Raw genomic sequence first — 16,769 nt, 5'->3', positions numbered from 1 at the left:
CACACACAGCGTTTTGCATGTTGGTCTCATCTAACCAGAGCACCTTCCACATGTTTGCTGTGTCCCCCACATGGCTTGTGGCAAACTGCAAACGGGACTTCTTATGGTTTTCTGTTAACAATGGCTTTCTTCTTGCCGCTCTTCCATAAAGGCCAACTTTGTGCAGTGCACGACTAATAGTCGTCCTATGGACAGATTCCCCCACCTGAGCTGTAGATCTCTGCAGCTCGTCCAGAGTCACCATGGGCCTCTTGGCTGCATTTCTGATCAGTGCTCTCCTTGTTCGGCCTGTGAGTTTAGGTGGACGGCCTTGTCTTGGTAGGTTTACAGTTGTGCCATACTCCTTCCCTTTCTGAATGATGGCTTGAACAGTGCTCCGAGGGATGTTCAAGGCTTGGGAAATCTTTTTGTAGCCTAAGCCTGCTTTAAATTTCTCAGTAACTTTATCCCTGACCTGTCTGGTGTGCTCTTTGGACTTCATGGTGTTGTTGCTCCCAATATTCTCTCAGACGACCTCTGAGGCCGTCACAGAGCAGCTGTATTTGTACTGACATTAGATTACACACAGGTGCATCTATTTAGTCATTAGCACTCATCAGGCAACGTCTATGGACAACTGACTGCACTCAGACCAAAGGGGGCTGAATAATTACGCACACCCCACTTTGCAGTTATTTATTTGTAACAAATTGTGGAATCATGTATGATTTTCGTTCCACTTCTCACGTGTGCACCACTTTGTGTTGGTCTTTAACCTGGAATTCCAATAACATTGATTCATGTTTGTGGCTGTAATGTGACAAAATGTGGGAAAGTTCAAGGGGGCCCAATACTTTTCCAAGCCACTGTAAGTGAGAAAGTGATATTACTATTACCAAAGTGATCAATACATTAAATAAAGGAATTTCCATTACAAGAGGTAAACTGATTTCTTGAGTTGAATATGACAATTTAAAAAAAGGGAACTAGGAACTAGGCAACACCAAACTGACCGGAGTGAGGAATTATCAAAAGAAATAAGAATAATAAAACACACCCTGGACAAAAAACACATGTGAAGAACGGGGAAAGAAAATGCTAAACAAACATTTTATGAATTGGGATCAAAAGCAACACAAATTCTAGCGAGGCGCCTTAGAACACAAAGAACTAAACACTCAATACCTAAAATTAGAGACCTATCTACTAATGAATTTACATTCGACCCAGAGATGATTCAAACAATCTTTAAAAGTGCCTATGAGATGCTGTGCTCCACACCTACTGATTCAAATGTGACTGAAATCCAAAACTACTTGTTCAAATTGGACCTTCCAACAACAGACACAAACCTGAGCGAAGCATTAACATCTATGAAGGAATTAGACAACGTTAGCAAACTGAAGGCAAACAAAAGCCCCGGGAGTGACGGAGCTTTTCCTTTAACTGGACACTTAAGGCTACTATCCAGCCCTCAGGGACGCTGTCATCCCAGTAATCCCAAAAGAAGGCAGAAACAAAGACTACTGTGAGACTACTGTTCTCTGTTATAGAGAGGATGGGTTTTAGTAGGAATATACAAGCCCTTTACATTGAACCAATGGCACCCTTCCAGACAGATTGACACTCTATAGAGCCGCTACACTTGCTGTTTAAGCCCCTCGTTGTTTGTCTTGTTCACTGAACCCTTGGCCCAAGAAATCAGGCAAAACAGTGACATTAGAGCAGTGGTTCACAAGTGTGTGGCGCACCCCACCACACACTTGTGAACCTCGCAGAAAAGTCATGCAGAACTAATGTTGAACATCAGAATCACTTTTATGGCGCAACAAAGAAATTTAATATACTATTTAATAATATGTGCATCCGCTGCAGCCGCTGAAAAGCTGCAGCCGCTGAAAAGCTGCAGCCATGTGTGTGTCGACAGCCGCAATAAGAAGTGTACTGAAAAGTGTGAACATGTGGTCGGGTCTGTCATACATCGTTTACAGTGATGCCGAAACCCAGGATTGGGGCACGAGACACCCAGCCACATGTTCGCACTTTCAACTTACACACGCGGCTGCAGCGGCTGCGCATATTATATATTATATAAATATCAGGCAGGCAGGAGGCCAAGGGTTTAATTCAAAACTTTGCAGTTAGAGAAGGAGCACGGAGGACTCTCTTTACCGAATTTAAGATAACGTTTGTGTCATGGTCCGTGGTCCTGTGTCTGTGGAATGCGTGATGCTCGGGTAGCCACACCCCCGGGCTGGGCCATCACCAGCACACCTGCTCTCCATCCCAGTGGTTACATGGAGATCCACTTAATCCGGCGCTGACGGATGCTCCACGCCAGTTCGTAGTCATCCCCACAGTGGTAACCAGACTTCCACGAAAAGTGTGCATTCTCTTCTGCTTGGAACTTTGTTTAACCTGCCTACTTCTGTCCAGGTTTCTACTCGGCGTCTGCTACCTGCCTGTCCTCCGGCTCAACTGGATCTCGCGGTGCTCACCTGGCCCACTCGCCATTCCACGGACTTCCTGCCCCCACGGACTGCCACACTTCCCTCCCGAGCTCCCACGGTTCCGTTCTATCGTAAGCCCCTACTCTAACTCAGTCCTGATATGTTCTCCCCGCTTCCTGGCTCCCTAGTAATCATCTCCCCTTTCTATTGCAGCCCCCCGCCGTCCCGATCCCGGCTTCCTCGTGTCATTGTTTCCCCGGATTTTTAGTTTCTGTTTTGCTCTCTACTTTCCCCGGGTCGCCTTTCGTTGTTTTATTAAAGTGTCTTTTTGTTAGCTCGGAGTCTGCGCCTGGATCCTTTCGTGCCCGCGCACCACGGCGCATGACAGTTTGTAGTCCACCCAAATGAGATAAATAGTGTGTTGATGCTCTTCAGACTTCCACTTCCAGAGTTCCACCTCAGGCCAGAATATGAGAGAAATATATCAGACCCCAGGAAGAGGATAACATACTTGTAACAGAAACACTGGCAGTATGGACAGAGATAGTAAAGAGATATGAACTGGAGGGAGAGTGCCATCTGCTGCTGTGGCCTTCACACACCAGGAGAGACTGACCAGACTTTTACAAGTGGACCGACAGAGGCATAACAGCAACAGGCAGCGTGGCTGATGGAAATACCTTTAAGTTATTGGAAAAAGTAAAAGAAACAAATAATTTAAAATAGAGAATAAAGACTTGTTCCAGAATCTGCAGACACTTCTATAGTCGTGTCCAAATTCATGGGCTGCATCCTCCTGAGGACCCGGCCTTCGCGGTCTACGTGGGCCGGGTCCTCAGAAGGTCGGGTTGGCCGGAAGTAAACGGCTGTGAAATTGGACGGTCTAGCCTTCTGATTAGCGTCACCGCTGTCTCAGCGTCTGCTCCTTGATATCTAAAATATAACAGGACACTGGTGTAAATTCTCGACCATCTCACACTTCTGTTTAATCAGTTTTCTGTTTGATGTTTATTCAGCTGTGTAAAAACCACCCGGGGGATTAATAAAGTTTTATTTTATCTAATCGAATCTAATAACTTTAATCTCAGCCAAACCGATTTACTCACGAACAAATAAAACACTGAAAAAAGCCAAACATTAACATTTTTAGATTATCTAAGTGAATTATATATTACGTTTAACCTGAGTAGCGAAAGACCGCGGTGATCTGAAAATGATGTGCCGGGAGTTTGCTGTTCTCGGCGGCTCCAGTGACCCTCGAGCTTCCAGCTATCTATCGAGCTGGTGGGTAGCAGACGTCTCCGAAAACGTCGGAGCACTTTTGAAAATATGTGATAAGATAAGATAACCTTTATTAGTCCCACACGTGGGAAATTTGTTATCTTGATAACAAATAATATAATATCTTGATAAACTGACAACCAACAGCTACATTCTCGCCTGAAAATGTTTATTTATAAAAGTTTATTTTGTGACCCAGAAAGAGTAATAAGAGTAATATTAAAAACTTAGTAGCGTCCGCCATTGTTGAAAACTGGAATTGGCTGAGCTGTGCTATGAATTCTAGGATAAGGTGGGCCACGAAGGACACACCCGACCCATCCTTCAAATTCGGAGAAAAGGAGGACACATTTGTCGGCTGTGTTCAGAGGAGTCTACGAATTTGGACAGCTTTCCGTCGCATCGCTGTGATGTAATCGGCCTACAAATGCCTCAGTAGGATGCAGCCCATGAATTTGGACACGCCCTATGACACTCAGGTGAAACCACAGCTACCAGTTAACTGTAGTATGCTGATGAAGACGATGTGGAATCCTATCAAACAGGTGCCATCTACAGCAGTTTCTAAACTTAACAATTGGTACTTTTAAATACTCTAGGAACAACAAGTAGGCCTGCAGAGCGAGAGCGAAGTGCTCTAATGGGGTGATATGGTACTACAAGGTCATTAAGATAAGATGGGGCCTGATTATTTAAGACCTTGTATGTGAGGAGCAGGATTTTGAATTCAATCCTGGATTTAACAGGAAGCCAATGAAGGGAAGCCAAAACAGGAGAAATCTGCTCTCTCTTTCTAGTCCCTCTCAGGACTCTTGCTGCAGCATTTTGGATCAGCTGAAGGCTTTTCAGGGAGTTTTTAGGACTTCCTGATAATAATGAATTACAGTCGTCCAGCCTGGAAGTAATAAATGCATGAACTAGTTTTTCAGCGTCACTCTGAGACAGGATATTTCTAACTTTAGAGATGTTGCGCAAATGGAAGAAAGCAGTCTTACATATTTGTTTAATATGTGCATTGAAGGACATGTCCTGGTCAAAAATGACTCCAAGGTTCCTCACAGTGTTACTGGAGGCCAAGGTAATGCCATCCAGAGGAAGAATCTGGTTAGATACCATATTTCTAAGATTGTCAGGGCCGAGTACAATAACCTCAGTTTTATCTGAATTAAGAAGCAGAAAGTTAGCGGCCATCCAGGTCTTTATGTCTTTAAGACATTCCTGCAGTTTAACTCATTGGTGTGTGTTATCTGGCTTCATGGACAGATAGAGCTGGGTGTCATCTGCATAGCAGTGTAAATGTATGCTATGTCTTCTGATGATGCTGCCTAAGGGAAGCACAGAGATGAGTCCACTGTCAGAGGCCATAAGAAGATCATTTGTAACCTTCACTAAAGCTGTTTCTGTGCTGTGCTGAGCTCTGAAACCTGACTGAAACTCTTCAAATAAACCTCTGCAGATGATCTGTTAGCTGTTTGACAACTACTCTTTCAAGGATGTTTGATATGAAAGGAAGGTTGGAGATTGGCCTATAATTAGCTAAGACTGCTGGGTCTAGAGATGCTTTTTGAGTAAAGGTTTAACTACAGCCAGCTTGAAGGCCTGTGGTACATAACTGATTATTAGAGATAGGTTGATCATATTTAAGATCGAAGCATTACTTAATGGCAGGACTTCTTTGAGCAGTTTTGTAGGAATGGGGTCTAAAAGACACGTTGATGGTTTGGAGGAAGTAATTATTGTAGTTAATGTGGTTCTCTTATTTAAAACTGAAGTAAAAAAACAAAACAAACAAACCCTGATTTTCTTTTTTTTTTCTTTCAATTTGAATTAAGCTGCAAGCACCAATCAGCAGGCCCTGGCACCTTTGCTCACCTCCGTAGTCATAGCCCTTTATTGTGAGGATGTAGCCCCAAATGTAGTCATGTAGTTCTAACAGTGATCAGTATGAATACATATTGTGCACAGTATCATTTAAGCAATGCTATCAAACCAGATTAGATCAATATTAAATGTGTTCTATATTTGAAAGGTAAGCAGCAGAGCTGCTCTCCATGCTATTCCAAATAGCCTTCTATAATCTCAACTTTGGTCAGACCCCCCCTAACCCTGACCCTTATAGAAGTGCTCTATAAGGGTGACACGGTACTATGAAGTCTTTAAGATTAGATGGGCCCGGTTATTAATGACCTTATCTATGAGGAGAGGGATTCTATGTCCTTTTCTTTTTCAAAGTCCTCCATTTGGAAACAAATGTCTCTTTGTCCAAATTATTAATTATTAATTAACTGTATAAAATTACAGTAAAGTAACAGTAAAATTTGTTTTGTTCCCAAATGATTCTGGAGATCATCACAATGAAAAGTTAGTCGACACGTTTGCATTGCCCTTTTTAAAATTATGCTTTTGTGACATGAATGTGCGTCAGGTGGTGGTCAGGGCTATCCAGACTGACAAGTGGGACATTGAATTCCACCTCTCTGGTGGGGAGGGAGCCTGAGATTGTCTAAATTGGGGTCAATATTGTACAATAGCAAATGCAGAAAAACATGTTTTAAGAAAGCAAATAAGTTGGTGTTCAAAAGAATATGATCGTTTGCTTGCAGAACACCAGGAGAGACGAGTCCTCCGTCACAGATGGTGTGGTCAGTGAGGATGGTCACCTGCAGGTTCAAGGTCATTGCATCTCCAACCCACATCCACTGCCACTGTACCTAAGGGAAGTTCTTCTGCACATACATTTGGATCACCCAAATCCATGACAGTCGTTCAGGCAGTCATGCCTGGACTGGAAACAAACATCTCTAAAATATTACAACATACCAGCTTCTGTGACTGAATGCAAAACAAATGTGTTGTTTGACCTAGAGACTGCACTTGTGACTGAACAATAAATACATTTTATATTGATTATATCAGTAATGTACCTTCCAATACAAAGTTATGGAAAGTCTAACCTTCAGACTAATTTCAGAATAATTAAATCTTTCTTTCATTGTAAGGTTTAAATTGTCCATCAAATAAATGTAAAAAATTCTTTTTAAGGCAACGAGTTTGCAGATTTTTTAAGTTCAAAAAAGTTCAAACTAATTCGATTGAACAGTAAAATTACAACAGGATTTGAAACGGTGCAGCATATTGAACTGAAGGTTTTAAATTCTAAGGGCAATGGAGAAAGCATCATTGGATGGCTGTTCCTGCTCTTAATGTGTTATAGCCCGGTCCTCTCTGGCACAGCTGGCTGCCGGCAGAGCCCGCGGGCACGCCACTGCAACCCCCTCTGGCCTCTGCTCCGTAGCTGCGGGGTGACCTCTCGTTTGGGGCTCTACTCAGCTCTTCCCAGGATCGTGGCACGCCCCCCCCCCCCCCCCCCCCTTTGGTGGTCCTCCTCGGGTCCTTGTACTCTGGGGCCTCTGGATATCTGGGGCCTGGATCTCCTCCATACCTGCTTCATGCCCTGGAGGACGGGGCTGTGGCCCCCCCACACCCTAGCAGATCGTTACATGGAGAAACCTTTGGAATACAAGCATGCTGATCCACACAGGTGTGCACACAGGTGTACACACGGGTATTCACAGACGCGGACTACAGCTTTCTTGGCTGCTGCCTCAAAGCACATTGTGCGCTGTCTATCTTGTGTGCTGCACAATATCGTTTATTATTTAATATCTACTGATATCTACTGCTAGCTAGTTTATTGTGATGGTGCTGTTTTTTTTTATTATGTTGCTCTTTGTTGTTTGCTTTCTCTTCTGTTTTTTTTCTCCATACAGGTGACCCAGGTGTTTTGTTTGTTTTTCTTTTTTTTCTTTCTTCCCCCCCTTCTCACCGTCTCTTCTCCCCTCTGGTTTTCTTTCTCTCCCTCTCTTTCTTTCATTCTTTCCCCCTGTCCTATCCCCCAGTCATGTCTGTCCCGTTTGTAGCAACTGAAAATAAAATAAATTCATAATTTAAAAAAAAAAAGTGTTATTGCTACTGTTTTTTATTTTATTTTTCATTATTTTCCCAGTTATTTGGTTATATTGTAGCGTTGTACGGATATTTAAAACAGGTCACGTGTCTTAGTGACAAGCTGAGCTTGCCATTATTAGATTTTGCCAGCAACAAAGATTTGGAGAGGAGATTGCTACGTTGTCAAGTGGGAAAGGTTCTGTGAGCAGACACAGCTCAATTTATAGATTAGATCCTTATCTTGACGATGAAGGCCTCTTAAGAGTTGGGGGACGACTGACAAAGGGCTCCTTATCAGAAGAAATAAAGCATCCCTTTGTTCTTGCAAAGGATCAACATGTAGCAAGTCTCATCCTAAAGCACATTCATCAACAGCTTGGTCATAGCGGTCGTAACCACACCTTATCCACACTAAGGAGAAAATACTGGATCACAAAGGCCAACTCAGCTGTAAGGAAGGTTATCGCAGAATGTAATTTTTGCAGAAAATATCATGGAAAAGCCTTGGAGCAAAAGATGGCAGATTTACCCAAGGAAAGAATTTTGCCAGATAACCCACCATTCACCAACGTCGGAGTTGATTACTTCGGACCTATTGAAGTGAAAAGAGGACGAGGTACAGCTAAACGCTATGGAGTCATTTTCACCTGTTTAGCCAGCCGAGCAGTGCACTTGGAAGTGGCTAGCTCTCTAAGCACAGATGCCTGCATTAATGCTTTGCGCCGTTTTGTGAGTCGAAGAGGTCAAGTTGCTCACATCCAATCGGACAATGGAACCAACTTTGTCGGAGCAGACAGAGAGTTAAGGGAGGCTCTTGAATTGCTGAAACATACCCAAATAGCGGATGCTTTGCGACACATTGGAATAAGATGGAGTTTTAATCTGCCTGGAGCGTCACATCATGGTGGAATTTGGGAACGGATAATTCGTATGATCAGAAAGATTCTGAGATCCGTTCTTCAGCAACAACAGTTGGACGACGATGGATTAAATACGGTTCTATGTGAAATTGAAGCAATTTTAAATGACAGACCCATCACAAAGCTTTCTGATGATCCAAAAGACCTAGAGCCACTTACACCAAATCACATCCTCCTGATGAAAGGAAAACCATCTTTACCACCCGGACTATTTGACCCTCAGGATATGTATCTGAAGAGAAGATGGAAACAGGCTCAGTACATCTCAGATCTTTTTTGGAAACGATGGATACGCGAATACCTGCCTTTGTTACAGGAGAGACAAAAATGGAACCAAAAGAAGAAGAATCTAAAACCTGGAGATATAGTCATTATAATGGATTCTTCTGCACCACGTGGTTCCTGGCCACTTGGAAGAGTTCTGGAAGCCATTCGTGACAAAAAGGACTTGTGCGATCTGCACGTTTAAAAACAAAGACTAATATTCTGGAAAGACCTGTAACTAAACTTTGCTTGTTACATGAGACTGTAATCTAAAAGTGTGTTACTTATGTTTATTTATGTGAATGTATAGGTCTAAAGTAGACTGTATTAGTGGCTCCTTATTTTCTTTGTGATTAGAATTGCCATGTCTGATAGCCATTTCAATTAGGGGCCGGGGTGTAGGAGCCATTCTTGGGTTAATACCTTATGTGGTCACTAGAGGTCACCTTTTTCTGTTTTGATTATGTAATGTAAAGGTATTTAAGGTAGACGCACGTAATCGGCGTCAGGTGTGTCATTAAGAAGGCAAACAGTTTGTGACCGTTGCGCTGTTATGCTAAGTCGATACGGAATAAAGACCAAAAAGGACAAGATACATACTGCTGGATTTATTGGACTGTGAACTTAATTCATGCATACCAGTGACATCGCGTCACCCCCGTTAACGACCACCTCAGTGGCTTCAAGCGTAGGCTTAGCCTCTACAATCTGTATAAATAAAGGTGAAATAAAAATTAAAAAAAAAAAACCCTCTGCAACAAAAACATAACAACATGGTCAAATACTAAAGCTGTGCTAAAATGATAACAGTCCCCGCTTTAAACATTTCTCAGAGAACCAGTCATATAACAGATAAAAATGTGTTGGTTATTTTGTTGTTTTAGAGCCCGATGGGGAGTTTACAGGGGGACAGGACTGATGGTAAATGGAAATGAACTGGTTCTTATATAGTGCTTTTCTACTCTTCCTGAGCACTCACAAGTTTTATACAACATGCCTCATGATGATGGATGCATCAGAACTTGGGGATAGTATTTTGCAAAAATATATTTGGGCATGCAAACTGGAGCAGCCAGACTGAAAAAACAGCCTTCTGATTAGTACATGAGCTGCTCTACCTCTTGAGCTACAGCCACTCAATCAGGAAGTCAACTGGAATTCACTTTGGAAGATTTATTGGCTTTTTAGTAATCTAAAACTGTATGGGCACAGCCTGGGTCTTCTTTATTTATTTGTTCTTGTCTCCTACATTTAGGCAAAAGTAAAACAGACGCCTGTAGCACTTTGACCATGTTGGGATCTCAGTGTTAGCATGGTTCACACCAGCAGGTTGGGAAATGAAGGGTCTTCTCACTGAGTCGGCATCAAGAAACCGTGTGTGATGACTCAACTCCACCTCCTCTCTTTTTTCTCATTTCTCTCTCTCTCTGTTACTTCTAGGCATAGAGCCAAGGAACACAAGCAAACACACACATGCTCACATAGCCTCTAGCTCTTTCTATTTCCTGAGTTAGCAGCATGGTGAGCAGAGGCAGTACACTCCACATTCCCACCAGTATTCATCATACTTCAGCGTCTCTTTCAGAAATTAGCTTTTGGTTCACAATAACCTGGATGAGCAGAAATATTGATTTACATGACCTCCAAGCTGTATTTTTACCAACAGACAGGTAGTGAGGAATAAAGCAAGCTGACACCCATCAGCTATCTCACGTCAACATTCAGATGCAACATTTTCTTTTTATATGATTGTTTCTGAACCTCTGCGCTCTCTCTACACTATACACTGAGAGGGTACCAACCAAGAAAGAAGGCCCTGCTCTAAGATTGACACCTTCAAGTTTGACTGACATTTTCAGCTGCCCACATGAGCAAGCCAAAAGCCTTCAATCCTAAGAACACTGTTCCAGATGTCAAGCATGGTGGTGGCAGCATGATGCTCTGGGGCTGTTTTGCTGACAGTGGTACATCACACAAAGTACACTGAATAATGGAGGACAGCCTCCAAAATCTTCAACTCATCTTCAAACTCAACAGCTAGACATGTGACACTTGGAATATCAGGCACCTCTGGCAGCTTGGAACACATTGAGGTAGTTACACAGCTGATCAGAGAACCCCAGAGAACACAGGTGATCTAGTCGTGCTGTGGTTGGATCTGGCTAATGCCTACGGATCGATACCGCACAAACTGATTGAACTTGCACTTCACCACAACCCTGTTCCCAAGAAGATTAAAGACCTAATCCTGGATTACTATAACAATTTCAGGATGCGAGTCAGAAAAATCAGAATGGCATTGCCTAGAGAAGGAAAAATAACAGGTTGTACCATCTCTATAGCTGCGTCAGCTGAGGTTGTGTGCAGAAGACCCCTGTCCAAGTCTCAAGTATGGCAGCCCCACCTAAGAGCCTACATGGATGTGAAAGAGTGAGCAGCAAGGAGCATGGTCAAGGTGGGTACACTCCAGTTTAGGATTACCAAACTGAATGCAGGCAGACACACGGTTGGGCATTAAAGGAATCGCCAAGGAGAAGCCCATTCAAGCCACACAGACAAGGTGGCTTTAGATTAAGGGGGCTGATCAGTGGACTGCTCCTGGGACATAAGTCGAGGCCTGATCAACCCCAACCGGGTCACTTGGGTGAGTCAGCTAAGACCCAAAACGCCCCATGACCCCAGGCAACGGGACTGTTCATAAATGGTAAATGTACTAGTGCTTATATAGTGCTCTCTACTCTGAGCACTCAAAGTGCTTTACACAACAACACAATATCAATGATGATGCACACCAGCGCATCCTAGGAGATGTTTCTTGCATATGTACATATCCTTGTTTCTTTATGATCACTTCCACCTAGATGAGATTCCCAGTTCCAGACTCACTGAAGCTTCCCCGCAGCATATTACTCCAAACACCATGTTTCACTCACAGTGTGCACTGTGTCTCTGCAAAAGTGGAGGCAGTCCATTCTTGTCCAGGGTTTTGGTGCTTTCCTTCTTTGAGACTACGATGGCCGACTTGACAAACTCATCCATTAGAGTCTTTCTACAGTTACTCTGTAGAAATTTGGAGCTAACCCTCAGTTTGAACTTGATTTTGCAAGCTTTGTGCCTTGGCTCAATAAAATAAAGATAATTTGTGCTTTCTGAAAAAAATAACTAGTATGTTTAAAAATGCACTTTTCATTTTATTTTTATAGGAGGGAAAATAATTTTACCCTCATCTGCACGCGGCCATTTGGTTATAACATCAGTGATACTACAGCCTGGGGAGCTGCTATTCAAATTCCAAAATAGCATTTTATATGATATGATGATATTGCAACTTAATGAATTACAATTTCTACACTAATACAACACAGACCAGGAATTCTGCTCTCTTGGGTTTTGTTTATTCATAAAATAATTTTGGTAAGCTGTTGGATCTTCAAGCTGCATGTCTCAGGTTTTTTTTTAAACTAATAATATCTTTAAAAAAAATGTCATTACATAAACTGAGTTTTTTTACTTGTTTAGAGCAGTCGGCCTCCCTGGACGCTTTAAGCTTTCGCTATTGGCTGTCAGAGCTGGACTCCTCCTCCTTCTCTGCCAGTTGCTCCAGATTATCAGTCGGTGTCACAGTGCCTAAAGAAAAGAAAACACATTAGAAAATAAAAGATTTGATCATGATGAGTGACATTACTGACATCGAAATAGAGCATCTTACATCACTGGTGCTGCTTTTACTCCAAACATAAGCAGCGAGCAATATAAGCAAATCGAGAAGCTCGCTATATTCCAAGATCTAGAAATGAAGCCATTTAAGCACATGTTGCAAAACAATCCAGAGAGATAAATATCAGAGAAAAGGATTCCTTGATGCATGTTAGTATCACAGAAAGTCATTATTATTATTATTATTATTACTATTATAGCGGTGTCATTATTATAAAACATTATAAAAACAGACAGTAAGAGTGGGAGGCCAGTGCTTAATGGAACCAGTCCTGTTGTTTGTCCCAGGATTTGGACTACTGATATGTTACACATATCCATCCATCCATCGCAGCCAGGTCAGCCAAATGTCCCAGAAACAGAAAACTGTGATCTAAAAGGAGTTTGACCACCACAGCTAGAACAAGCTGCCTCCATTTGAACCAGATGCAGGTACGGCCTTTTCTCCTTGACCTTTCAGTGCTACTGATGCTTCAGCTGATTGATGTGATGATAACTGAACTGTACGCATAATGCGTGCTGCTGGAATGACTTTCAGTAGTTGAATAAATTAACAAAAGCTTATTTATCTTTGCTTCTAATCAGGATGAAATATGAGAATTTAAGGCCCTTTTGAAGTGGTTTTCTTTCTTCAAACATTTCAGACATTTGCTATCAACCTCTCTCCTCAGCTCTCACACACTGTAGTTCAGCGGTCCCTAACCATTTTTTGGGCCACGGACCGGTTTAATGTCAGACAATATTTTCACGGACCGGCCTTTAAGGTGTCGCAGATAAATACAACAAAGTAAAATGATACGACCAAGACAAAAACTGTGGTATTTTGTAAATGAAGTAATTAAAGCGAAGTCACTGTGCAACTGTGTAACTTTATTAGCAGCGTACTCCTGAAATGCGGCAACAACACTGAGAGTAACATCCTCCTCTCTGCCTATAGTCTATGGCTGTATCCCAATTCAGGGTCTGCAGCCTTAAAGGCCGCATTTTAAGGCCGATTACGTCACAGCGACGCGACGAAGGCTGTCCCAATTCAAAGGCTGCTCGAAATGCAGCCTCAAATGCGTCCTTCATTTCCCTGAATTTTAAGGATGGGTCGGTCTATCCTTCGTGGCCCAACATATCCCAGAATGCATAGCGCAGCGGTGGGTGTGGATAATTTTGCCAAAAAAAACGGCGGAAACGGGGCGGCCAAAGAGTAAACTTTTAAAAGTAAGTACTGAATATTATGTCACTTATTTATGTGCGAATGTTTAATAAAGAAGAACATTAAAGCATTACTGTTGGCCACATGTCGGCAAAGTTATGTGACATTAGCGATGTTAGTACTGACTTGGTTTTAAAGCCTTTACTTTTAAATATACGCCGTTCAATAGTCGACCTTAATCTTACAGAGATTGTGATGATTTTGTGGATAATTAAAGTCAGTCATATATCCACAAACACAACAAGCTGAAAGTCAGTGATGCTGCTCGGTTTGCAGTCCTGAATATCACGGCACAAGCAGGATCCACTGCACTGTTAATGTTAGCTATGTTATATTGCTGCCTCTGTTCGGTGGTGTCGAGCCAAACGGACTTTAAAGTGTGTTTGAACGAGCTGACGGTTTTTATAGGCCGATGATTTTTTGTAACGGTATAAACAATGAAAGGTGGTGGATTGGCCAGATGCTGGCAGATGTGTAAAAATAACTCAGTTGTTTGGTGGTGGCTATGGCGGAGCTTCCACAGAGGCAGCAGGTGGATGAGGGAAAGGGGAGGCAGGAGGAGGAGAGACCCGAGGCGGCCACCGGTCCGAGTGTCAGGTGAACTGAACTTCAGGTAAGAAGTTATGACCTGCAGTCTATCTGGGTCAGATATAAACCAAGTTGAGGTGGAGTTTGTTTTCGTTGTGCTGACTTTTTACAGTCAGTTACAATAACTCGTACTGCGTGCTAGCTAGCATGACGGAGTTTCTATACAGCTGGGTGGGTGCTATGATGTTACTGATGGTGAACTTTATTTAATTCATAAGGTTAGTTAGTAGAGTTGCCAAATGTTCTGTAAAAAGACGTTATCGTCTCGTATTCAGAGAAAATATTACGCGTTTCATGTTGAGCTGAAAAAGAACAGTTTGTCCCGAACTTCAGCTACAATGAAAAAGACACAAAGCTGGAGTTACTCTGTGTTTACGCTGCACAGCTGCCTCTTCTTCTCTCATTCTCTCCCTCTCTCTCCTGTTGCTACTTCAATCATGAAAGTGATCAATGATCAGCTGATCGGCTTTTCTCTCTTCTTTGTTTATCGTCCACTTTGCTCCAGAAAGAGGAAACCAGCGGATGTCGCGCTAAACAACAGCAGCACGTTTAAGCTTGATCAGCTGTTGTTAGAATTTATTTAATATTAATTTCTAGTATCAGCTGATGTTTGCTGGAGCCACAGCTGTAAAGCTGCTGGTCATGATGTCGGTTTGGATATGTGGTGAGAGGGAAACATGAAGATGAAACCAGGAGATGTCCTTACTGAACCATCAGAGCTGTGATGGAGAAACAGGTTTACCTTTTAGGTGACATGAATGAGTTGAAGTTATGAACTGTTTCTGAGAGACAAATAACACCAGGATCCTTTTCTAAGCAGCTGACAGCTGGTAACTGTGCAGGGGCGGGTCTAGCAAAGTTTTGCCAGGGGGCCAGGTAGGGCATTAACAGGGAGAGGGGGGCACAAAGAAACACTTTCTTATTCTCATTTAAAATGTCTCGCTTTTATTAATTAATGATCTGAAGCTTACAACCAAAGTTTTTATCTGACGTAAAATGTATAGAAACCAACAAGACTGTACATCACTGTCACAACAGCGTTTGTTTTCATTCAAAGGCTTTATGGCTTTAATACCTGGGGGGCCGGTCTCTCGTCAAAATGCCCGGGCCGATTTTTTGTCCCAGTCCAGCCCTGGACACGACACGCAGTGAGTTAATCTGAGAAGATGCATTAAAAAAATTAATGGCCGGGCCAGCGGTGCACATCGCAAATCAGCTCGCATAGACACATTAGTTGTGCCGCTTCTTAATGACGGTATCTTAGCAACCCCAACTACCAGATTCATCTTATAATTGGCTAAAAATCACTTCGCCTACCGGTGAGAGGGACGTTGCTAGCTGGCAGTTTTTTTTCAGGCAATGTTGAAATTTCTTCATTCCGACACTTCAAATGCTTCAGGAGCTGTCCGCTCAGCGCAGCATCAGCACCGCAGAAATACACGGATACATCCGTAGACTCGAGACAGAATTCACAATGGGTTTTCGGGGCTTTCAGGTGTTTGGACCAATGTTTTCTTTTCTAATCAAATCAAAAAGCTTTAATGAGCAGCTGGATTTGTCTCGCATTAACTGGTTGGACACAGAGGACATCGAAATGCAGCTGATTGAACTGAAAAGCTCGACTCTGTGGGGTCAAAGTTTGTAGAACTACGGACGCAGCTGGAATCCACTGCTGTGCGTGTTCATGGAGCTGCATGTTCACCTGCTGGACATCACTACCTGACAGGTTTACTGTCTTCAGAACATTGCAGAGGCCTTATTGACAGTATTTGGCTCTACATGTCTGTGTGAGCAGATTTTCTCTCACACGAGTCCTCAGGTAGCCTCTGAATGCTGGACACTCGGAGACCTGTGTCTCTGAGTGGGAGACCAGAGGTCACATTAACATGTGTGTCTCTGTATTAACAAACATGCCATATTGGCCCAGTTTATTTTTCATATCATTGTTGTGAGGAGACCGTAAATAGCATTTGGATTTTCTGTTGTTCAGTTCATTTGCTGTTATGGATAAAAAGTCTTTTTTGTTTCAAAATAGCTGATAACTATTCGCTGATAGCTGCCAACATCTGCAAACAAATATGATTCTATAAAGTTGTTCTATATAGTGTGTAACTGTTAATTTAGAGTATTATTAAATTTATTGCTAATGCAGTCATATGGCACACTGACCTCTGAGGAAATTTTAGATGCACTCATCACCAGAAAGGTTGCCGACCCCTTTCTGTTCCCTGTTTGTGAAGGACTGCTAGAAAAGTTTAACATAACTGTCTGTGCTGAATCAGTCTTATTAGGTAATGTTCAAATCATTTTATCATCCCAGTGTTTTCAGTGTGGGAGAAAGTACTCAGGGCCTTCAAGTTACACACCATGAAAGGCAGCAACAAGTTTAATATTCAGAAACCTAAAGTCTGTATCAGC

The sequence above is a fragment of the Diplotaxodon limnothrissa genome, linkage group LG18 (assembly GCF_057381915.1).
Source record: "Diplotaxodon limnothrissa isolate DT_005_m linkage group LG18, D_limnothrissa_male_GT1.1, whole genome shotgun sequence".
Lineage (NCBI taxonomy): Eukaryota > Metazoa > Chordata > Actinopteri > Cichliformes > Cichlidae > Diplotaxodon > Diplotaxodon limnothrissa.
The sequence above is the reverse complement of the archived record's forward strand: the minus strand, read 5'-3'. Positions refer to the sequence as shown.